Source organism: Microcaecilia unicolor, chromosome 1, assembly GCF_901765095.1.
Source record: "Microcaecilia unicolor chromosome 1, aMicUni1.1, whole genome shotgun sequence".
NCBI lineage: Eukaryota > Metazoa > Chordata > Amphibia > Gymnophiona > Siphonopidae > Microcaecilia > Microcaecilia unicolor.
In genome coordinates this window covers 417,715,213-417,740,697 of record NC_044031.1, presented here as the reverse complement: position 1 = coordinate 417,740,697, position 25,485 = coordinate 417,715,213, and the positions used below count along the sequence as shown (strand labels likewise).

Here is a 25,485-nt window from a genome sequence, read left to right as displayed (position 1 = left end):
TGCAGGAGTCAGTCTAAGTCCTGTGGTCTACATATCGGCCTTTAAGATTAGAGGGGAAAGGGAAATTGGACTTGATATACTGCCTTTGCAACTACATTCAAAGTGGTTTACATATATTCAGGTACTTATTTTGTATCAGGGTCAATGGAGGATTAAGTGACTTGCCCAGAGTCACAAGGAGCTGAAGTGGGAATTGAACTCAGTTCCCTAGGATCAAAGTCCACTGCACTAACCACTAGGCTACTCCTCCACTTAGCACTTACATAGAAGTTACATGTGAATATGTAACATCCATGCGCACAAGTGCTAGTCTTCTATAATCTGGGTGTGTAAATGGCACATACGCTTAGGCGCTCATGTTATTGAGGGTGGGTGTGTGTGTTTGTGTATAAGTATGTGTGGTTTGTACGCGTACACAAATATTTCAGCCCTTTTCTTCATGTAAAGCAGAAACAGGGCAATTCTAAAACTAGGCACTAACATATACACACACATTACATGCATAAATGTTTAAAATACTAGCATACATGCATGTATGTGCATACTTACACGTTTATACCAGCGTGCCATCTAAGCACTATTCTGCAAATACCTGCTTAACTTACATAGAATCCCCCTGATATGAAAAGCTATTTAACCAGCCAGGAACGGCTCCTGGACGGTTAAATAGCACTTACCTGACTATCTGTGATGTTCAGAAGGAGGCAGCTGAATATTCGCAGTCAGCGCTTAAGGCCTCATTCTATAAAGGTTATGCTCCTATATTACGAGTGTAATCTATGTTCCTATACACATATCAAACATATAAACGGCGAGTGACCGACTCACTCGCAAATGCGCAGTAGAGACTTCCCTCTCTGTCCCGCCCCCGCGTCAATAAGTGATGACGGGGGCGGGACAGAGAGGGAAACTGCGCAAAGCCGCCGAGGTCGCTACCACACCCCCCCCCCCCCCCCCCGCCCGAGGTCGTCGCTACCACTCCCCTCACCTGGAGTCGCCGCCCCCAGCCCTCCACCCGGCCCAGGCCCTCTCTCCTCTACTGAACTTACATCCATTCGCCGGAACGCAGCAGGGCAGATCAGCTGAGCTGCCGTCCACATTCCTTCCCTGCCTGTGCCCCGCCCTCGCTGACGTTACGTCACACGAGGGCAGGACACAGGCAGAGAAGGAAGGTCGACGGCAGCTCAGCTGATCTGCCCTGCTGCGTTCTGGCGAATGGATGTAAGTTCAGTAGCGGAGAGAGGGCCTGGGCCGGGTGGAGGGCTGGCGGCGGCGACTCAGGGGGTGGGTGGGGGGAGCGGCAGCGGTGACCTCGCGGGGGGGGCAGCGTCGACCTCCGAAAACCCCAATACCAGCCCGTTTTAACGAGCTCAACGGCTAGTAGCAGCATAAATTACACTCCTACATTTATGAGCGCAAATTTAGGAGCATAACTTTTATAGAACAGGTCCCTAATCAACAGGCCTATGTTCTACTTTAAACTTAACCACCCAGTGCTGAATATTGGCTTGGCTGGTTAAATTTAAACTGGCCAAAATGAAACCAGATATTCAATGATGGCCACAGGAAACAGCCTGGCATGGAATATCTGGGCTCACCACTGACTGCGGGAGTTAGCCGGACTGCCTCCCATGGTCTGAATCTCAGCCCCAATGTATTCTCAAGGGGGGGGGCTTACTTAGGGTGCAATTTGGGCAGGGCATAGGTATGGCTACCACTTATGCGCATAACTTACAGAATAGTGTGTTAGGCAGTTATGTGCCGCACTTAAACACTCACACTTACAACAACTCTACTGGTGCAAAAGCTTGTGCCTAAATGTTAAGCACATATATATCTGGTTACACTTATATTCTTTAAAGGAAACTAGGCACTTACTTTCCATTATAGAACAGGTCTCTCCTGCTCAGAAGCACAGCCAGGCTAAAGGCACGGGGGGGGGGGGGGGGGGGGAGCGGACAGCAAACTGCCGATGGCGCCGGTGCGTATTTTAAACACGACAGAGTCAAAAATAGGCGCCATCGCTCGGCTACTCCTCTTGCGACCCACCCAGCTACGCCTCTGCTCCTGCTGCCCTCCGGATACCTAATTAATTTCTCCCACGTACTTTACCCAACAGAGAATAATACTACTACTACTATTTAACATTTCTAGAGCGCTACAAAGTGTACGCAGCGCTGTACTAGATATACAGCTCGTAAGTTTTGACAGTTCATGCTAAGCACACATTAATAGGCTTGGAGATGGCAAAGCCAAAATCACCAAAGTTACATACATAAAAGATAAGCACTAACTGTCCAATATTCAGTGATATTTAACCGGACAGGAATGGTTCCTGGCCACAAATATTCAGCACATCACTGGCTAAGTTTAAACCATCCAAAAAAACAGATATCAAATGCCAGTCATCAGAAATGGTCCAGAATTGAATATCCAGGCTCAGTGCTGATTGCAGGATTTACACGGCCTGCCTCCCATGGGCTGAATATTGACCAATAAGGATCTGACTGTACACCAAAAATTAGAGAACAGCATCTCCAGAACCCAGCTTGGCAGGAATCAGCAGACCAGTAAAGCTGACTTTTGTCACCACGTTTCTCAACAGGATACCACATGACCTTGAGAAGAAATCTTGTCAGTGACAGGTCATCCTGCACTAACCCTAGTTAAATTGAAATGGTGCATTTTAATCATGACAAGGGAAGGCAATTTAGCAGATTTATTTAAAAAATAAAGCACTATAAAGTCAATAAGCAATAGCTTTCAAGAAAGATGCAGCATAAATCAACTACTACATGAAAATACTGAAAACGGGAGATTTATTTTAGCACTCATTGGTCACAGTTTTGTAACAAGTCTCATGACATAAAAAGGCAGGCGGTTCATTTTTATATACTAAAGTACGCCCAGCCTTAATTCTGCAACATTCCTGAACTGCATCAATGGTTGCATACCCAGAGATACTTGGCCATGTCATGTTGGTTTTCATACCTTAAAGAAAAAATACTTGTTCCATCTCAAGGGAGAATTAAATTGCCTTTTACGCCTGCACCTTCGTGTATGAAAGCTTTCCAAATTTTGAAGGATCTGTTTTCAGTCAAGCTGCGGAATATACATACATATCTCTAAACACACAGAGAGTCAGTGCACACCAAACAAAACAAAAAAAACAGGATGGGATCCTTATACTAAGCTGCGGTAAGAAGTGGACTTAGTGTGCCCTTATGCAGGTTTTTGCCAGGTGATGAGGCCATTTTTACTGTACTACTACTATTACTACTTATCATTTCTATACCGCTACAAGGCATACGCAGCGCTGTACACCATACACAAAAAGACAGTCTGTAGCCAAAAAATGGACGATTCCTTATTTTTTTCTATTAATGGCCATGTGCTAATGTCGCCATTAGCGCATGGCTATTAAAAAGAATTACTGTGGGAGCACTTATCGATACCTGTTTTGTAGGCAGTAAGGGCTCATACGGTAATCCTGTACTAACCAGTTAGCGTGCGGTAATGCGAACATGCTTACCGATTAGCACAGGAACACCTATTCTCCGTCCCCACCCCCCACCCCCCCAGCACACACTGCCCCTCCAACAAAAATTTTTAAAATATTTTTTAGCGCACCAGTCATGGTAAGCCATTTTAAGCTGCGGTAAGCACAAACTAGAGCTTACTGCAGCTTATTAAAAAGACCCCTGTGTGTCTATACCGATTGAGCAGAGATGCCCTGGACAATTTATTTTGATTTGACATCTTTCCTTTTTACCTCAAAGCCTGCAGCATGTCCATTTTCGGCAAAAAAAAGAGGCCTTTTTCACAGGACTCGCTAAAAAATGGATCGGCGCGCGCCCAAAACCCGCGCCAACACTAACGCAAACCATTTTTCAGCGCACCTTTGTAAAAAGGCCACTGAGTTTGGCAAGGATTTACACCAACTGAAACCTAATGTAAATCCTGGCACGTGATTTAGGCGTGGCTTGCATCTTTAGTGAATGCTCCTGAACTACCAATGCCCTTCCCATGCCACGCCCCCTTTTGAGCTGCACATTATAAGATTTGCGTGCGGATCTTTATAGAACAGCACTTAGCAAGATGCACCTGCAAATTCAAATTGTTGCCCATTAACGCCAACAACTGTTAGCACCCAATTATTGATGTCAATTGGCTTGTTAGCCAATTTAGTTGCCTATCTGAGGACAGCACAGAATTTTGCACATAATGTATAGAATCCGGGGGATTATGTATAGAATACTGTAAGTCACAGGAATGCATCTATGATGCAGACACACACAGTTATTCTAGGTCAGTGTTTTCAACCTTTCTTCTGTTGTGACACACCTCACAGACAATATTCATGTATGTGACACACTGAACACTAAAATTCACAGCTGAACAAATAACATCTACATATTTCATTGTTTAAATGTAAGTTTAGTATGAATTTGCCTATCCCATATCAAAAAGCTGTATACAACACATCAGTCCCAGATTTCTCACTTGCCATACAACAATCAAATATATATTCAAGTTCTAGTGTCACCTCAGTAAAATCAACACAAAATTTCTCCATTGCCAGATTCTGTGAAGCAACAAAAAAACTTGCAAGTATGCTACTCAAACTATATAGCAAACCGAATCAATGGACAAAAGACCTGCAACAATTTCAGTTAGGGCTGGAGGCAGCAGTTATTACTGGGAGTAGTGCGGAAGCAGAAATAGGGGCCAGTTACAGGGATTTCAAGAACTTTCTCTCAAGATTGCTGGTCTCCCCAGCTTGTTAGCACTGATGGTTCTAAAGGCAACACAGGCTTGTTGTCTACACCAAATGTTTTGTGACACACCTCCCACCTCTTGGGGACACGCCAGTGTCTCCTGACACACTGGTTGTGAACCACTGTTCTAGATAAATGGCTGGTGGAACTGGGGACATATACATGTTAGGTGCATCAATACTGAGTTATGCTAGTTTCTGTAAGAGAATCTGTGGGCCTAGGTTCTGTCATAGAATAGGCTCCTACTGCACATCCTCCTAGTTTAAAAAAAATCTCATCAAAATTTAAGCCCAACTGCAGGGCCACGGTTAAGCTTCTTCCTGCCTGCCTGCTTCTGGGTCTGTCCTCTCCTGCTCCTGCGTTTCACCTAGGACCTGGATGATTGCATCAGCTCAATATCACGTTAATGTAATCATCCAGGTCCCGACTCCCGGCACAAACAGAAGCAGAAGAGGACAGACCATGGGAACAGGCAGACAGGAAGAGGCTTGCCGGTGCTGGGCTCAGCCCCCCCCCCCCCCTCCTTGGAGGCAAAGACAGAAAGGTAAGGGGGCAGGAGAGAAAGGCAATGTGAGTGGGGGGGGGGGGGGGGAGAGGATGGCCCACGGCTTGGCGGTGTCTCTCGGTGGCCCTGCATAAACGTAGATTATTTCTTTGTCGGGTGGGAGGGGGCATGGGTAGAAAGGATGTTCCTACACCTGATCTATGAGATCTGCATGAGGAATTCTGAGTTATCAGTACTGGAGGCAGCACTGATACGCAGAAAGCTTTTCACATCGTGTTAGACAGCAGAAAAAAGCCATCATTAAAGCAGGAGAGTTAGCAAACCATTTGCAGACAATTCAGTTGTCAGCTATTAAAAGAAAGAAAAAGATCATTAAGATTCCTCTTTTTCGTTCTGACTTTTATTGTACTGCTGAGACAATATTGGTGCAGGATTTTTTTTAATCATTTTATTTAGCAAGTTATATACAACCTCTAAAACAGAACAAGTGATGTAACTGTTCACGAGGATGGCAATTTTCAAACCATTTATGTGGGTAAATTGCTTTTCCGAAAACTGCTCTCCTTCACTCCAGCTAATGTGTGGATGGGATTCCAAAAATATGCATACTCTTAGACATATCTCATAGAGGAATTCTTCAGGACTTAAGTTTGGGTGGGATCAAAACACTTTTAAAAATACACCAATTTTATTTTCAGTTCCACATACATTATTTTCAGGAAAAAATTCTACCTGCACAAACAGTAGCTACAAAAACCCATAAGCATAATTTTCAAAGAGAAAATATGCATTTTGAAATCTGGTATGAAGTCTGTAGGTAAAAGGTACACAAAGACTTTGGACCACAGTGGACAGCAGGGCCATTACAGTGAGTTACTCTTCTTATTCCTAATAATCTGCCTAAGAATCTCTAAAAATAACAAAGCTGTTCAACACCAAACAATATATACCTAACTTAGGTGTCCTTTTACTAAGGCGTGCTGAAAAATGGCTTGCGGTAGTGTAGGTGCAGGTTTTGGGTGCACGCCGATCCATTTTTTAGCGCGCCCGTAAAAAAGGCCTTTTTTTTTGCTGAAAATAGATGTGCGGCAAAATCAAAATTGTTGTGCGTCCATTTTGGGTCTCAGACCTTACCACCAGCCATTGACCTAGCGGTAAAGAATCCGGGCGGTAATGACCTACGTGCATCAAATGCCACTTGGCGCGCATCCGTTACACATGTCCGAAAATAAAAAAATTATTTTTCAGATACGCGTATCAGACATGCGCCAAAAATGATATTACCGCAAGAGCCACGCGGTAGTCGGGCAGTAACTCCGTTTTGGCATGAGTTGGGCGTGCGTAGACGCTTACGTGGATTAGTAAAAGAGCTCCTTGATGATTCACAGGAGAAGTGTAGCTCCTAGGGTACTCACTTAGGGGCCCTTTTACTAAAGCTTAGCACACGCTAACAGACATTAGTATGTGCTAAGTGCCATGTGGCCCATAGTTATAAAATACAATGTGCAGCATTTAGTGCATGCTAAGCATTAGTAAAAGGGCCCTTTAAGGATAAAACTTAGCAGTGTATATGAGCCTCCCTGGATACATCGTATAATATTCTAATCAGCTGACCCGGAAATGTTTTACATGCCTAGGAAAATACAAGTTTGAAGATCTATTTAGGATCAGCTTCTAAATTATAAAAAATGTGCTTTATCTGAAGACTGATTTAAAAAAAAAAATCAACAATACCTCTTCTAAAGAATCCAAACCATGCTAAGAACCGCCATGTGGAGACCACTTTTTATAAGATCTGTACCAAATCTTGGCATGATGTTCATTAAAATGAAAGTATGGTAGGAAGGGAAGAGATAAAGACACACTGGAGGCAGGTCATCCAGGAATAAAAGGTGCCTACCTCTGGCTTAAGTGCTACAACTAAAGATGATGCTAGAGAAAGGACTAAAACTTTGGGTGAACACTTCAGCTATGGACCCTGGAGAACTTGTTCATGAACTCACTGCCGCAGGAGATAAACCACAGAAATTATTTATTTATTAATTTAATTAAACAATTTCTAGTCTGCTCGATCTAAAATCCTTGGCAGGTGTGACACCCCGAGCAAGGGTTGAGGGTGGGTCTGTGAAACAACACAGCCGAACAAAGGGATATAAATGAAAACAAGTGTTTATTTAATCGAATCCTGAGGCCTGTTATGTCACAGGACCAGGAACAAAAGACAGAATGACTCTGTAGTTCAATAAGTAGTCTTAAGCAGGCCTCAGGCTGGCAAGGCCTGAACACAGTCTGTGGCTAGTAGGGCAGCCCGGCCTCAAAAACAGCCTGTGAGTCTTTTTCGGTTCTTCTCCAAGTACTAGGGTCTGGCTCCAGCCAGACCTCAGAGCAAGGCTAGTCAGTCTCAAACAAAAAGCAAAAGAGGCTTACCTCAGCCAGGTCACAATTCTTAACCATAAGTGGTGGTGGCGTACACTGGGGCTTCGATTCCTTCTTCTCTCTGGGCCTCTTTAAGCTGTCAGGCCCTGTCTTATATATTTCCTGGTCTAGGCTCCACCCCTCCCGGCTCACTTCCTCCCAGGCGGGACTAGCACTCTTAAAGTGGCTCAGGCTGTATAAGGGACTATTCTTAAGAGTGAGGGGCAGAGTTCTATAAACCCTTATTCTTAAGGGTGAGGGGCAGAATTCTATAAACCCTCTCACAGCAGGTTACAAATAAAACACACATTATCAAATGTTGAAATACATTAGAACAAAACAACAATAAGACATTCAAAAAATATCACTCTATTGTAGATGACAAACTCTGCCAACATAGTAAACCATAGATTTTTGTTCTTTATCGGGTAGAAAGGAAATATGTTCCTACACTTGATCTGTGCGAAACTGGAGGCTGCACCGATACGAAGAAAGCTTTTTCACACTGTGTTATCAGAAAAAGCCATCATTAAAGCAGATTAGCAAACCATTTGCTAATTACATATTATATAGGCCTGTGGAAACAAAATCATTTTTAGCTCTTAAAGATCTCCACATTATGTATTGCTCTTAACCTTAAAGGTAGGGAATTCCAGAGCTTTGGACCTACAATATTGAAGACAGAAGATCGATACTCATCCAGTCTTACAATGTGGAATGATGGAACCTCTAATAAGACCATCTCAGCTGATCTTTAAGGCCCTAGATGGCTGATAAATGTGCAGACTTGCAGAAATAATGACAGAAACATTGATACTTAGTACTTTAAAAATCAAGAGTAATACCTTAAATTTAATTGTATGTTCTACTGGAAGCCAGTGTAGTTTCTTCAAGACTAGAGAAATATGAGCAAAATATGGACAATTATTTAGAACCCATGCAGTAGCATTCTGTGCCACCTGTACTGCTTTCAGGATGCATTTTGGTAATCCCATCAATAAACTATTACAAGAATCCAAGTAGGGAGTGATCATGCTTTAGATTACTAGTCTGAAATTCGAGATGTTAAAAAAAGTCCCTCAATCATCTAATTAGTCTCAGTCTAAAGAAGACCAATAATTTTTTGAACTTGAAATTTCATGGTAAGAGCAGAATCTAGAATTCCCCCCAGATTATGGATTTTACCAATGATTGGGATAGCAACATCAGTTACAAAAGTAGAAGGAATGTCATTGGAAAGAGATCTCAATAATGACAAAATCTGAGTTTTTGAAATATTTAGCTTCACAAGTGGTTTGCTTTTTATCCACTTACTAGTTCTTTGCAAAGATGCAAAAAAAAATCTAAAGATTGTTTTACTGACTTATCAATACTGAAAAGCAATTAAATGTCATCAGCTTAAAGTCTGAATTGTAAATTCAGGCAATTAGGTAACTTGCATAAAGGTAACAAAAATATTGAATAGCATAGCTGATAAGGAAAGTCCTTGTGGGATACCAATAAGAATGTCAATCTCTCCAGATCTTTTAGAAACTTTAACTACACACAATTTTGTATCTGGAAAAATGATAAAAACGAATCAAGTACTAAACCACTCAAACCAATAGACTATAGATGATTGAACAGAATTTTATGATCTATAGTGTCAAAAGCAGATGAAATATCTAAGAAGACTCTTCCCTTTATTAAATACTGCTCTAACAATGTCTAAGATGGAAATGAACAGGGTTTCTGTATTGTGCTGTGCCCTGAATCAAGAAATTCCAGTAATTGGTCATCGACCATCTTTTCAATTACATTAGAAAGAAATGGTAATGAAGAAATTGACCTCAAATTATCAACTACATTGGTGTCCAAAGTATGATTTTTAATTAATGGTTTTTACCATGGCCTTCTTCAGTGGATCTAGCAATTTATCTTCAGAAAATGACTTGTTTATAATGGAAGTAAAAGGATTAACAGCTAGATCTTTTAAAGCTTTTATGATGGAACGATGACATAGGCCCAATAAACAATATGAATTGTTGATCCTACAGAAAAAATGTTCTACTTGTTGAGGTATAACCCATTGAAAATGAGACTAAAGACCATCATCTGACAGTAGACAGATCATTTCTAAAGGTAACATTTTGGAGTCAAATTGACTAACAATCTTGGCGAAGCACAGCCATGTCGGATGTTATCTTAACTTGATGAACCAAGAAATTCTTTAAAAATTTTATCTACATTTCTGCTTCTACAATTTTCTTCCTCTGTGGAATATATAAAGGACTAGATTGTACATACAGCACCTGAAAAATCAGTGCCAAAAATATTCACACTTAGGCGTATTCTGTAAACCGCACCTAGTTTAGGCACATTTTATAGAATATGCCTAGCCGGTTTATGGAATAAGCCTAGCGGCCATGCCTGCACCTAACTCTAGGCGCGTCTAGTTACACCAAGCAAAACTTGGTGTTAATACCAGTGCCTAAGTTAGGCGTAGAGCAGATGTATTCTATAGCTGTGCATGTAGATTTTTGGAACGCCTACAGTTCACTCATTCTATGCCCCCTTTTGGCAGTACGCAGTAGAATTTACAGCACCACTTTACAGAATACGCCTAGCAAGTTCTGCACATAAATTCTAATTAATGCCAATTAGTATCAATAATAATAAAAGTGCCAATTATCGGTGCTGATTGGCTTGTTAAGTAAATAAACTGTACATGCAAATCCAGAATACGGCTGGATTTGTAAGCGCAATTTTGGTCACGCTATATAGAGTCCGGGGGAACGAGTGCAATAACTTTAAAAGAAGTAACTTTATAAGGAGGTGTCTAGTTTTAGGTGCTAAGCATGTGTATAAATGATAGCATTTTAGCCATTTATGCAGATATGTGAGTTCTTTGCCCTTAGTCGCAATTTTATAAATGTGTATAGAACTGATTGCAATGACGCACACTTAACCAGAGGGCATGTGCTGAAATTTGAGCAGTGTGCAACTATGCAAGTAGATTACATAAAATCTTATCGTTTATGTTCACTCTTTAGAAATCTAGGTGGGGGCATTTCACTAACTGTCTGTGTGTAAACGGCTGTGTCTGCAATGTAGATACATATAATTAATACATAAACTTAAAAGTTCTTTAAGGAGCCGCCTAGAGCTAGTTGGCAAAAACTCTCGTAAATGCTAGGCTATATGCACTATTCTATAAGAATGTGCCACTCTTTGATGATGCAAACTTAGCAAATGGATGTTTACTTGCAGTAGAACTCAGGCTCATAATTACATTTGCAAGTTATGGTTTACATATTTATTTATTTGGATTTATTTACCGCCTTTTTGAAGGAATTCACTCAAGGTGGTGTACAACAAGAATAAGTCAAACATAAACAATAGACAATTACAGTAAAAATATTCAAACAACAATATAAAGGATAGCATAGTATGCTACATTACAATGTCAACACAATACACAATAAAACATTTTAATAGACAGCAGGGGGTAAAAGCAAAGATGGAACATATAGATAGATAAGACAGAGTAACGGGAGTAAGAAAATAGGGGACTCGTTTAAACAAAGTTGCTTAAACATTATCTTAGCTAGGGTAGGTGTGGATAAACATGTCCTGCTATAGCATGAGCAGCCAGTGTCATTTACTTATTCCGTTAAAGACCTGGTTGAAGAGCCAAACTTTCACCTGCTTCCTGAAGTAGAGATAGTCTTTAACAATCTAGAAACATAGAGACAAGACAGCACATAAGAGCCAAATGGCCCATCCAGCCTGCCCATCCTCAGTAACCACTAACTCCTCCTTTTCCTAAGGGATCCCACGTGCCTGTCCCATGCTTTCTTAAATTCTGACACAGTCTTCGTCTCCGTGACCTCCACCAGGAGGCCATTCCACGCATCCACCACATGAAAATATTTACATCATCTCTATGGATGGTGTAAGTGATCATGTCTAAATATAGGTGTGTATTCGACATATAGGCCGGATTTCTAGGTGCCTACTTTCCTTTATAAAATATACAGAGCATCATAGAATATCGGGGCTATATGTCCAACTTGTGTACCAGGATTTATACCAAGTTTCAGCTGACGTAAGACCTCGTGCCCACAGTTGGCTACAGGAATCCAATCTAATTGTTATTCTATAAAAGGCGCTCAGCCCAGAGTGACATCACTGGATGCACACCTTTTTTCCTGGGCATGCGCAGAACATTTATGCTTACTGAGACTGTTTTGTGCATGTGCTAGGCACTTTCCCTACCAAGCCGCTTGCAGAATTTCTGCACATTTCATTTGCATGTGATTTCCTTTGAGCATCAGCTGCCGTTTCAAAATAGATAAGTTCAACCGTGGCTATAAACGCACGTGATATTTAATGGCAACTTTGGAGATTCTGCCTGTTAGTTTATGACCACTTCTGCATTAGCTGATAAATATGAGTTAGTAAATAGTCACCTGCATCTCCAGCAGCATTCTGCTCACTTGAGAGTTGGTAGAAAATATGTGAAGATGCTCACATTTATGTAAATGTTACATGATGTTTACTATACTAGTATTTACATACATACTTGGAGTATTGTGTTCAGTTTTGTAGGTCGTATCTTGCAAAAGATGTAAAAAGACTGGAAGCAGTGCAAAGAAAAGAATGGTATGGGATTTGTGTTGCAAACTGTTTGAGGAGAAACTTGCCGACCAGAACATGTATACCTTGGAGGAAAGGGGAAACACGGGTGACATGATACAGATGTTCAAATATTTGAAAGGTATTAATCTGCAAACAAACCTTTTCCGGAGGTGGGAAGGTGGTAGAACTAGAGGACATGAATTGAGGTTCAAGGGGGGGGGGGGCAGACTCAGGAGTAATGTCAGGAAGTATTTTTTCACGGAGAGGGTGGTGGATACATGGAATGCCCTCCCGCGGGAGGTGGTGATGAAAACGGTAATGGAATTCAAACATGCGTGGGATAAACACAAAGGAATCCTGTTTAGAAGGAATGGATTCACGGAATCTTTGCAGAGACTGGGTGGTAACACCGGTAATTGGGAAGCAAAACCAGTGTTGGGCAGACTTCTACGGTCTGTGCCCTGATCGTGACTGAATAGATATGGATGGGCTGGTGTGTAAATTTTTAGGGGCTTCGACTTTAGCTTCAGAAGTTTTAGTACAAGAACAGTGTTGGGCAGACTTCTGCAGTTTGTGCCCTTAAAATGGCAAGGAAAATCAAACTCAGGTATACATATAAAGTATCACATACCATTTAAAATGAGTTTATCTTGTTGGGCAAACTGGATGGACCATACAGGTCTTTATCTCTCATTTACTATGTTACATGCTAATCTGCACACTTAATTGCATAAATGCTAGTATGATGTTTAGGTCCTATTCTGCAAATACCTGCTTAAGTTATATAGGGTTAGATTCAGTAAATGTTGATCAAAAATTGGCACTCAATGCTATTCTATAATGGGCACTCAAAGATGAGCACCCACTCTAAAATAGCACTGAGTACCAATTTCAGGACTCAAACTTGGGCACCAAGACTTGAAACCAGGTGTAATTCCCGGCGCTCAATTTGAGCGCACATCCCCAGTATTATATAATATTGCATGCAAATTTTAGGAGTGCTCGTGACCCACCCATGCACCTCCCATGGTTGCTTGCCATGGGATTTGGGCGCAAATTATTATAGAATAGCATGTAGCAAGATGCGCACACAAATTCACACTGGTGCCAAATAGCACTCAAATATTGGCACTAAGGGGGACATATGGTACCTGAAAAATCTGCATGATAAAAAAAATATATCAAGGCGTATTCTCTAAAGTACGCCTACATTTTAGAGAATAGGCTTACATTTCTGCGCGGTATATAGAATACGCCGAGCGCCTTTCCAAGTGACCACATTTGGTCGCATCCATTTAGGCCATGTTTTACTTGGCATGAATCCTGATGCCTAAATTAGGAACAAAGAGGGTGCATTATATAACAACGTGCATAGATTTTGAAACACCCATGCCTCATCCATGGCCACACCCCTTTTTAACTATGCGACTTAGAATTTAGGCACACCATGTTACAGAATGAGCTTAGCAAGTTGTGTGCATAAATCCTAATACCAATTAGTGCTGCTAATTGCATGTGTTGGTGGAGGTGTACACGAAAAGGCACAAACGCATGTTAACATCCAGTTGACAGCGCTGATTAGCTAGTTAAACAATTAAGTTATGCACATTGTTATAGAATATGCTCTGATTTCCATGTGGAAATTAAGGCACAATATATAGAATTTGGGGGTAATTGCCTCATTAGGCAATTTAGTTGGGCACACATCTTGGACTGGCGCCCAAATATCATCACCCAATTTTGGCCGGCATATACAGAATCTGGAGGACAGTGCATATTGTCAGGGACAGAGCATAAGCGGGACATAGGAAGTGCTCACTCCTATACATACTGTAAGTTACATGTATCTCTGTAGGCACACCAGTTCTATGGATGGTATAAATGTGAGCACCTAAATGTTAATACACAGTTATAATAACATTTTATAATGGAACTTAGGCGCCCAGATTCCTTTAGTGTAGGATTTCTCAACCCTATCCTTGGGACACACCTAGCCAGTCAGGTTTTCAGGATACCCACAATAAATATGCATGAATGGAGACAGTGTACACAAATTTATCTCATGCAGATTTATTGTGGGTATCCTGAAAACCTGATTGCCTAGGTGTGTCCCAAGGACGAGTTGAGAAACCCTGTTTTAGAGAATAGATGCCTACCTTGTGCTCTCTAGTTATTTCACTTTTACAGAACTGTCCCTAAACCCCTGGATTCTATACATGGCATCCAGATTTGCGAGCTCAAAATCAATAATTAGGTGCTAATAACCAATTATTGATGTTCATTGGCACTCATTAGAATCTGTGCATGCATCTGGCTGCACGCTATTCCATAAGACAGGGCACGTAAGTCTCATAGTGCATATCTCAAGAGGGTGTGGCCACGGGCATATCAGGGGCATTCCAAAAATGTGCATGTGTAGTTATAGAATTCTGGACCAGCGTACCCAGCTTGGGCGCCAGCATTTACACCAGGTTTCAGCAGGCTTAAGTCTGGCGCTTAAGGTTTGGGTGCAGGAATCGGCGCTAAGCGCAATTCTATAAAGGAGATGTTTACCCTTTATAGAATTGCACTTAGCACTGATCTTTGCTAGTGCCCATTTTTTAGCGTGATTTATAGAATCCAGCCCAATGTCTGCATATCTGTTCTACATTAAAGGGCCCCTTTTACTACAGAACGTTAAGCACTTACCCCCAGATTCTATACATGGCACCTGAAAATCCACGCAGAAACTGAAGTGTATTCTATAACAATGCGCATAACTTAATTGGTTAATTATCTAATCAGTGAGATTAATCAGGGGCCCTTTTTACAAAGACACACTAGCGCTTTTAGCGTGAGCTAAAAATAAGCATGCACTAAATGCTAAAGATGCCCATATATTCCTATGGGAATATCTAGCATTTAGCGAATGCTAACAACGCTTGCACACCTTTGAAAAATACCCCCTGGATGTTAACAAGCAATTATCAGCACTAATTGGTATTGAGATTTACATACAAAACTCACTAAGTTTATTCTATAACGTGGTGCAACGAAATTATAAGTCGAATAGCTGAAAAGGGGGTGTGGCCATGGGCAGAGCATGGGCATTTCTAAAACCTATGCGCAGTATTATAGAATACAACCGATCTGCACCTAATTTAGGGGCCCTTTTACTAAGGCGCGTAGGCAGTAAGCATCCAACATGTGTCAAATCAGCACTACTGCGAAGCTATCGCGTGCCCCAGGTATTAATTCCATTTTTGGAGCACGCCCAAAACACACGGTAGAAAATATTTTCTATTGCATGGCGCTTACCCAGTGGGGCAGTTGACGCACATTAAACGCTTACCACCCGGTTAGCGCATGAGACCTTACCGCTAAGTCAACGGGTGGCGGTAAGGTCTCAGACCAAAAATGGATACATGCTGGTTTTAATTTTGCTGCATGTCCATTTTCCGGCACAAAAAAAACACCTTTTTTTCCAGGCACACTGAGGAAATGTGTGTCCAAAAGACAAGCCTACACCAGTGAAGGCCACTTTTAGGGGTGCCTTAGTAAAAGGCCCCTTAAGCATTGGGATTTACACCAAATAAAATGTGGTCTAAATGGACGCGTCCAAATTTTAGTTCTGTAGCAAACCGCTCAGCGTATTCTATAAACCGCACGGAAATTTGTCTAGCCTATAAAATGTATGCGAACTTTAGAGAATACGTCTAGGCATAATTTTTTTCTGTGCAGATTTTTCAGTTGCCATATACAGAATATAGCCCTTTAATGCAGGGTAAAAACCACTGTGTGACTGTGTTAAAGAGTTTTGCAGCAGTTTGCCTGTCATCATGTGTTAAATCTTAATTTTTCTGAATTTCTCTGTTAGGGAGCGTGGCATGGTGGAGACTAGGTGTGGAAGCGTTAGCCATCTAGCGCATTACACTTATGGCACACTAACTGGTTAATGCTACAGCACAGCTCCTCCTAAGTAGAAGGCAATAAGTGCTTCTGCATTAATCTGAAGCTGATGCGAGTTAATCTGAATATTAACCCACGATCGTTATAAAAAAATACTGGGAATGCCCCTTCTTGATAAGCATTACATTTGGGCTTGCAGCATGTTAAAATCCTGCATTATAGCACGTTAATCCCAAAACTTAATGGACTTTAGTAAAAGGGTCCCTAAATTTACATTTTATTTCCCATTTCCTCTTCTCTGCTCTCATTTACTTTGATGTCTGAGTTCAAGTTATCCTTGACGGAAATTGTAAACGCATATAAAAATAAAGTAAAAAAAAAAGAGAAGAGAAGAGATTACAGATAATTGGAATAGCAGTTCATTGTAAATTTGGTTTAAAGTGTCTTATTTCTTTTTTTACTTTTCTATTGTGTTATTGCACATGTCATCAGGGACGGGAGAAAGGAATTTCCAAAAGAGAACACAAAGCATGTTATTTCCCGTTATAATGATGTAAAATATAGAAGGAACATCAAGTAGCAATAAGCAAATGAAAATTAGACTTGATGTTATGTCCAGGGTCAAACTTGTGCTGTAAAACCTATAATTAAAAGCTACCTGGTGTCAAGAATAATTGCATTACCTGTTTAATTGCTTACAGAGAGAATACAAAAGAGTATTAAAAAAAGGCAAACCCAATACGCTATTAAACTTAATGTTTTAATTAATAAAGCTAATGTTGTATATAATTTTTTAAAGGAGATTTTTTTAAAGGGCTAATACATCATGAAAGTAGCAGTGGGGGATCAAACAGTTTCCAAGGGGGTGTAGATGAGTCCAAAAGAGCTTGCTGTTACTGGAATGCCTTTCAGTGTCCTTCATTCTGCTATACAGGTAGATTTCTTGTTTTTTTTCGGGGGGGGGGGGGGGGGGGGCTTAGTAAAGGTCAGAACTAGTGAATGACCAGGACATAATTATAGAAGTTAGTTGGCCAAAGCATCCTGCTTTCCGATTAACAAATCTGTTTACACAGATCATTTTATCTGCAGGGATAAGGTTAATTACTAAAGTAGATACCTTCAGGATTGGTGCTATCACACAACACTGTACTATTTTATTTTCACTTTATTTGTATTCCATTTTATTACGCACTGAGGTGAGGTATAATGTAATACAATACAATATCACAACAATGAAATATATCTATCACCTGGGGCAACCTAGGGGGGATGTAGAGGGATGTGGAGCCATGTGCAGAGATTCAGTACAGGGTCCTATTTGTATGTCAGTAGGGTCTGAAACTTAGGCTGGTCCTGCCACCACCCAACCCAATCCACTAACCCACATATACCGGAACCTATCATCTTTAAATCATAAGAACATAAGAATAGCCATACTGGGTCAGACCAATGGTCCATCTAGCCCAGTATCCTGTTTCCCAACAGTGGCCAATCCAGGTCACAACTACCCGGCAGAAACCCAAATAGTAGCAACATTCTATGCTACCAAATGCAGGGCAAGCAGTGGCTTCCCCAAGTCTATCTCAATAGAAAACTATGAACTTTTCCTCCAGGAACTTGTCCAAACATTTTTTAAACCCAGATATGCTAACCGCTGTAACCACATCCTCTGGCAACGTTAACCACCCCACCTTAATGCTAATCACCCCAACCCACAGAAACAGAGCCAATCCACCATCAAATGAAAAAAAAAATAACTGCCTTATGAACCAAGCCTTTATCTTGCTACAAATCCGTGCATAGTTGTATTCCTGATGACACTCCACATGGACCTACAAAAACAAGCACACAAATGAACCTTAACAGCTACTACCTGCAGCAAAATCTGCTCCGTGGATTGCAAGGACCTTGATATGAAAGGAACCACCATTTCCCCACAAATAACCAGAGAAAGTGCCTGTATATAATATACAAACACTTTGACTGTATTACAGAAATGCATTACCCTTACTCATTATATGAATGGGCGCTACCATATCATTATGAATCACAAAATTCCATATGCGTTTAAGCAGATATAATGCTATGAAAAGTGAGCCAATACTGGAGCCTCAAGGATATTCCATCATTCATTATTCCACCCCAGCTCTGAACAGAAGAGCTGCATACCAACTGGACTCCCCCTAATCTTTGAACAGATTTCTAATTTGTAACATGCCCTGCTCATCCCCTTTAGCTTAGACTTCGCCCCCATTCAAATATTTTGTACGCTGATTGCTATAGGCTCAAATTAAGTAGGCAACTTCCACTCTGCAAATCTGTAGTTTATAGAAGATGCACAGGTAAAATAGTCAATAAGGATTTGAATCCTCTGCTTAGACTTCATTATGCTTAGTGTCACCTGCTTTTTTACCACCTATTTTTGTCATCCTGCTTGCTCCCTTCCTGTCCCTTCTCTTGTTTTTTTTTTACAGTATGCCGTCCTGACTTCCGTCCAACCTGATCACCCTGTACATCTATCCCACCAAAATTCCAGTTATGTGGCATGTGCCCTTAATGGCTGGGTCCTCTGTACGTATGCAGTTAACATACAGAACAATCAAATCAGCACTTCCACTAAGCCACAAAGCCTTCCCAGTGAAACCTTTTTATACATAAATGAAATTTTAAGATTCGGCAAAAAGACAAAAACAGCTCAAATGACACTTTCCAGAAAGAAATCAGAATAACACCTTTACAAAATCACAATCGTGAATTAGCATGAGTTAACACCACTGCATCTCATGAACACGTTTAGAAGGTACTTTTTTTTTTTTTTAAACAGGTCAACTCAATTGAGCGGGCAAGAAGGGACCTATTTTATAAAGACCATTAAGTGCCTTTTGTGTGTTTACAACATACAGTACCAGCACAAATCCTGCCGAAAATGAAGCTGCAGACATTTATGTCTTTATAAAATTACCCTCCACTTGTGTTTTATGCTATCTGAAATACAAATATAGAAAATGTTATATCCACATATGCAGCAGGACTATATTATAGGTCATGATTGCCATGGTAACCATGATTTTTAGGATTTCCAAGATTTCTAAAACCATTTCTGCACTCACTATGATTTTCAAACATCTGTTGACCTAAAATTCATGTCTTACTTCTGTCAGCTTGCCAAACACTTCTAACTGTTACCATTATTTCAAACAGGTTCCTAGTCCAATATTGCTAGAAGTGCTGAGAAAACACTGCAAGACACATGCAGCTCTGCTATCATAACCAGAGCCCAAAAGCTACTGGATTCTCAATCTGCTTTCCAGACATGCCTTCCAGATTTAATCGCAAAACATGCCGAGACAAATTGGAAACCAAAAATACTTGGCATTATTTAAAAAATTAAAAAACTCCTTATGCAATAAGCAGCACAGAGGTTTCATCACTTTTATTAACTAGTGTCTGTGTTTTAAGTAATATTTGAAAATATTTCTAGTTCCACGTTGTGTTTCCATGTGACATACTGTGGGGGTAATTCTATAACTGGGTGCCATGCGTTAGCCACTCCGATGATGCGATCTGAGTGACAATTCCATAATGGCACCTGCACTTACATATGTCATTATAGAATACAGGGGTAAGCCTGCATCTGTGCACATAAAGAGGCTGATGCTCAGAACTCCCGTGGTAAAGCCCACGGCACAGAACCCATGCCACTGTAACAGCACAGAAAACTAGTTTCTCAACGTGCAAAGGAAATGGTATTCAAATTATATGTGTGCTGTAAAAGCAAAAGCAAGGAGTAATGTGCTTTGCGCATGCACAGAAGAGTTTTGCGATTCAGCCAAGCAAAACCGAAAATAAAGCACACATTAGCACCTGTTTTCTGCGCCTTTAAATATAAGCATCTCAATTTTTTGTAAACTTGGAAGGCTTATATTTAAGCACAGGCAACAGGTGCCAATGTGTGCTTTCACTTTTCAGGTTTGCTCAGACTCACGCACATTTACGCCTATGTTTACTAAGGGGCGCTATGGGCGCGTTAGCAGTTTTAACGTGCGTAAATGGTTTATGCGTGTTAAACGCTAACACACCCATAGAAATGTATAGGCGTGTAAGCGTTTAATGTGCCTTAATTTTACAGGCGCATTAGAAACACTAAAGCATCTTAGTAAACATACCCCTTATTCCTTAGTACCAGTGCATTAGAAACGCTAACGCACCTTAGTAAACATACCCCTTATTCCTTAGTACCAGTGCTTACAAGCTTGCATGTGTTTTCTTCCACTTCCAAAAGAAATCAAAACCGGCAGAATTTAAAGAAAGAATCATCAGAAATTTTCTCTTCCAACACCCTAACGCCTGCTCCGAGCTGGCATTAGGTTTTCAGCGGTAAGGCTTTGTTTTGTGTGCTGTTCTCTGAGCATTGGGAGGGAAGAGGAAATGACCTCATTAACATCCATTTGAAAACATTTGCGTGCTATCTGCTCTAATTTTTGGCAAGCATATTGTCTCCCACGCTAGAGCCCGCTGAACATTCTGAACTCACTAACACCAGAACTAATGATCACCTCTAGCGCCGGCATTATGATTTGAGCATCAGCCTTAAAGTTAGGCGCAGTCACTTACACCAAGTCAATGGTAGGCATAACTGAGCACAGACAAGCACTACATTTCAGTATTCTGTAAATTATGCACATGAGTGGGAAATAAGACCGTGTCCTATCCATCTGTAAACCCTTGTGCAATTATGTGCTAATGTACTTATGCACTGCTTTATAGAATAACGCACAGTGCATGTACACGCATAACTGCCAATTCTTGCGGCCCTTACATGTTCATGGCGCACATAACCCACATGCACAGTTATAGAATTGCCTATTTTGATTTCCATAGATTTTAACAAATATTGAGGTTATTAATGATACTTTTCTAACTGTACCACTGTGCATCACAATGAGTGGATCGCTCTTAAGCTTCTATAACATGGTGTATGCATTTCTTTTAAGTAACTGAGGGGTCCTTCTACTAAGCTGTGATAAAAGGGGCCTACGCTACTGCCAGTGCATGTTTTTGAAGCGCACTGAGGCCCTCTTTTGCCACAGCGGGTAAACAGCTGGCCCTTTTTGGGGGGAAAAAATGGCCATGCGGTAAGTGAACCACTTGCGACGTGACCATTTGGGGGGGGGGAGGAGCATTTACCGCTACCCACTGAGGTGGCGGTAAGGGCTCCCGTGCTAACCCGGCGGTAACCGGGCAGTGGTTATCACCAGGTAAGCAGTGGAGCCACAAAAATAGAAAATATTTTTGTAGCGCTGGAAATAGTGCGCGCCAGGGGTGGGAACTCTCGCCAGGGTCCTGTCGTAGCCCTGCGGTAGTTCCGGATTGGTGTATGGCAAGCCTGTTGCCGTGCGCCAGCCCTTTAGTAAGAGGGCCCCTGAATGTCACTTCAAAAAATGAAGGCATCAGAATTGGAATAACAACATTCTCACATATTTAAGCATTCTACTTTCTTTTCTTTTTTTTAGTGGACTCGGGATGCAATTAGATAGCATTTGTTTAATGATGCTGCTTGTTAGTAAGCCGATGCAGGTGTTACCACATAAGGCAACTAGTAGAAAGACAGTGCGAGCCAACAGTTGCACACTATAACACAGCATCTGTTGTGATAGATTTCTACCACCAAAGGAATAATAAAAGGTACCTTGATACGACTCCTTGCAAGAAAATTCATCATCTCTGGCATCATGGGGGAAGTGTACAGGCACAGTAAAAGGGGACACGTGATTGTATATCTAACTGCATTGTAAGTTACAGAGGAGAGCAGCTATGATGACTTTATCAGCACCAAACCAAAGATCAAGTGGTTTATTTATATAAAAAGCCTAAGATAAGACAGCATCTGTTCAGCTAACCATTTGGGTGTGGTTTATTCTTTATCACAGTGGAGGAGTGGGGGAGGGGGTGTGGAAACTAAACTGAAAAAAAATGAGTTGATCCCTGTCAAGACAAAAAAGACCTAGCAACTTGCAGTTGTGAGCGCTCCCTGGCTGCACCTCTGTATGCTCTGCGCATTAAGCTGGTAAGTTGCTTTTATCTTGACAGGACCAATTTTTTTTTCACCAAACTGCTATGCTGACAATATAATTGTAGAGATCTATTTATGGAATGTTGGTGCGAGGCAGGGTGAGTTGATGTTGTAACTTACTGTTTTCAGTGAAGTCTACTGGGAGAAAAAAAAATAGTGTTTGAAAATGAGTTAATTGTGATGGCATAAATTTGATAGATACTGGTGACGTGTGTTACATAGATAGATAATATTTTCCATTATGCATATCTTTTTAGATATTACAAACACATTTATATCATTGTCTGTTACACTGGAAGTGTCACTTAAGGACCTACCCAGCAGAAAAACTGTAGAAATATCTTGCTTCAAGCCACATAGAGTTTTTCAAATATTTGCACTTGTTTTGGTTCCGGATTTTCTCATGGAGAGGGTAATTTTCAAATCCATTACCCAATATGGGCCAGATTCAGTAAATGGCACTCAAATTTAGGCACCAGGAAAAATGTACGCTATCCCCCGGATTCTGTATATGGTGCCCAAAAATCCACACGAAAACCAAAGTGTATTCTATAAAAATGTGCATAACTTAATTGGCTAACTAGCTAATCAGTGCTGTTAATTGGATGGTAACAAGCAATTATCAGCACTAGTTGGCATTGAGATTTACGCATACAACTCACTAAGTGTATTCTATAACATGGTGAGCTTAAATTCTAAGTCGCATAGTTAAAGGGGATGTGGCCATGGGCGGGGCAAGGGCATTTCTAAAATCTACGCCCATTATTATAGAATACATCCGATCTGCACCTACTTTAGGCGTCACGATTTACACCAAGTAAAACGTGGCCTAAACGGACGTGACCAAATTTAATTGTGTGACGAGCCGCTCAGTGTATTCCATATATTGCATGAAAATTTAAATCTATTCTAGAAAATTTAGGCACATTTTAGAGAATATGCCTACATGTAATTTTTTTGCAGAAAAAATGTTTCAGGCACCATATATAGAATCTAATCCTATGCACTTTTCTATATAGGGTGCTCTGGGCTAAACACTAGAGAATGGCACGGTTAGAATTACAGCGGATTTACCATGGTTAGTCCGCAGAAAAGGTGACACTGCAATCAGAATTACTGAGGATGTGAAAACAAAACTTTTTACTGAACCACAAGAATAGTAAAAACCTTTGTTCCCATGGTAGGAAAAAAAGGCCTTTGCTACCTTTCCATACTCCTCCCTGAAGGTTGTGACCTCTTTCTACCTGCTGCTCATAACTTACATGTTCCTATGGCCCGGCAGTGATTCACACAGGCCATCTCCGTGGACTTCCATCTGCTACACCCTGCCCTCTCTACTGCAACTTCCTATTTTGAGCTCTAAACAGGAAGTTACCTTAGAGGGGGCAGAAGGAAGGCCACAGAGCTGATCTGTGTGAATCGCTGCTGGGCCACAGAAAAATATAAGCTACAAGCAGCGGGCAGAAAGAGATCACAGACCCACTGGGAGAAGGTTGGGAAGGGAGAGAGGTGCTGGCTGGGCCCATGGTGGGAAGAGGAGGGAGGAAAATGCTGGACCCATGGGGGGGGGGCTGGAGGGAAGGGAGAGAGGTGCTGGATCCATGGGAGGAAGAGGGCAGCTGGAGGGAAGGGGGAAAGGTGCTGGACCCTTGGGAGGAAGAGGGGGGGGGGCTGAGGAGAATGGAGAAAGGTGTTGGAACCATGGGAGGAGGGGGGCTGAAGGAAAGGGAGAGAAGTGCTGAACTTGCGGTAGGGAGGAGGGAAGAGTAGGGAAACAGATGCTGTACCAAGAGGATGAAGAAAGAGACACAGCAGGAAGAACACACAGCAGGAAGAAGAAAGGGAAGGAGGGCAGGCAGTTGAGCCAGCTGCTGTAAGTGGGAAGAGAAAAGATGTAGAGAAGCTTGGTGAGGCTGGAGAGGAGAGAGACACATTGGTGTGGAAAATGAAGAGAGGGGAGAAGCTGGACACAGGGAGGTAACAAACAGAGAGGAAATTATGTGCATGGGGGAGGGGTATAAGGACAAGGACACAAAAGGGAGATGCTGCGTGGGGATGGTATAAGAGGGGCAATGCCAGACATAGGAGGGGGGTGTACAGACACAGGGGTCAGATGTTAGATATGGGGGAAGAATAGGAACACAGAAGGGAGATGGTGAGCATAGGGATAAAGAGGAGTGGTGTTCGACACAGAGGGAGAGGATAGGGTGAAAGGTGATGATGGATGTGAGAAGTTGAACACAGGAGAGATACTGGACAGGGAAGCATAGGGACACAGAGAAGGGTGATGCTGAACATGGAGGACGAAGGGACACAGAGATGGAAGATGGACATGGAGAGCGAAGAGATGTCAAATGGACAGGAGGTGCTGGTAAGATAAGAGAAGACAGAGGGAAGCAGAAACCAGAGATAACCAGATTTGAATTGTACAGCTTGTCAGAGCTGGAGTTACACAAGGCTGAGGCCCAGGGCAGTAATTTGGGCGGGGAGCCCAAAACCCATTACCAGGATGCAATTTCTTCAGCTTCCAGCAGGCGTGTGATTCTCTCTGTTCAGCAGCCAAGAGCAGTTGCTCTGGTCGCGCTCCCCTAACACCATCCCTGGAATGTGCCATCTTTATATTTTGCACAGTACAGGAGTAAATGCATATCTTTCTGTATCTCTGGTGTAGTTCACAATTGTTTGAGGGTTGTGCAGATGTGGTCAGAGCTTGCAGGGATGGGGTGAAGATGGGGAAGGGGCAGGGAGGGGGACAGAGCTTACGGGGATGGGGTGGATATAGGGACAGAACTCACGGGGACAGGGACAAACTATGTCCCTGTGTGATTCTCTACTAAGCACCCATTATAGAACAGCACTTAGCATGGATTCCCATGCCCAGCTTTGTGAGCAAGGATTCAGCTGGCATAAATCCTAGCACGCAAGTTGGGTGCATAAACCCAGTATTTTATAACACTGCACCTAAATATTTAGAATGCTCCTGACCCTCCAATGCCCCTCCAATGCCCACGCCCTGTTTTGGGTTGTGCACAAGACACTTGGGCATGCAGATGCGCACGTAAATCCAACTTGGTGCAATTAATTCCAATTAATGTCAATAATCGACTAATTAGTTTACGCGTGCATCTGGATTCCACACCCAAATTTGGGTGCCCAACTTTGTGTGACCTACATAGAATCTGGGAGTATGTGATTAGAAGTATACA

The 25,485-nt window shown here is 41.7% G+C and overlaps 1 protein-coding gene and 1 long non-coding RNA gene across 2 annotated transcripts in view; one reads left to right on the top strand and one right to left on the bottom strand.

Annotated features, from left to right (window-relative positions):
- The window catches only part of TSHZ1 (teashirt zinc finger homeobox 1), a 198,592-nt gene that overhangs the window by 69,220 nt on the left and 103,887 nt on the right, over positions 1-25,485 (bottom strand). The window lies entirely within an intron of this gene.
- Positions 10,372-23,028, top strand: LOC115475777. Its single transcript, XR_003943100.1, has 3 exons — positions 10,372-10,476; positions 17,187-17,191; positions 23,019-23,028. It is a non-coding gene; the product is annotated as an uncharacterized LOC115475777 (long non-coding RNA).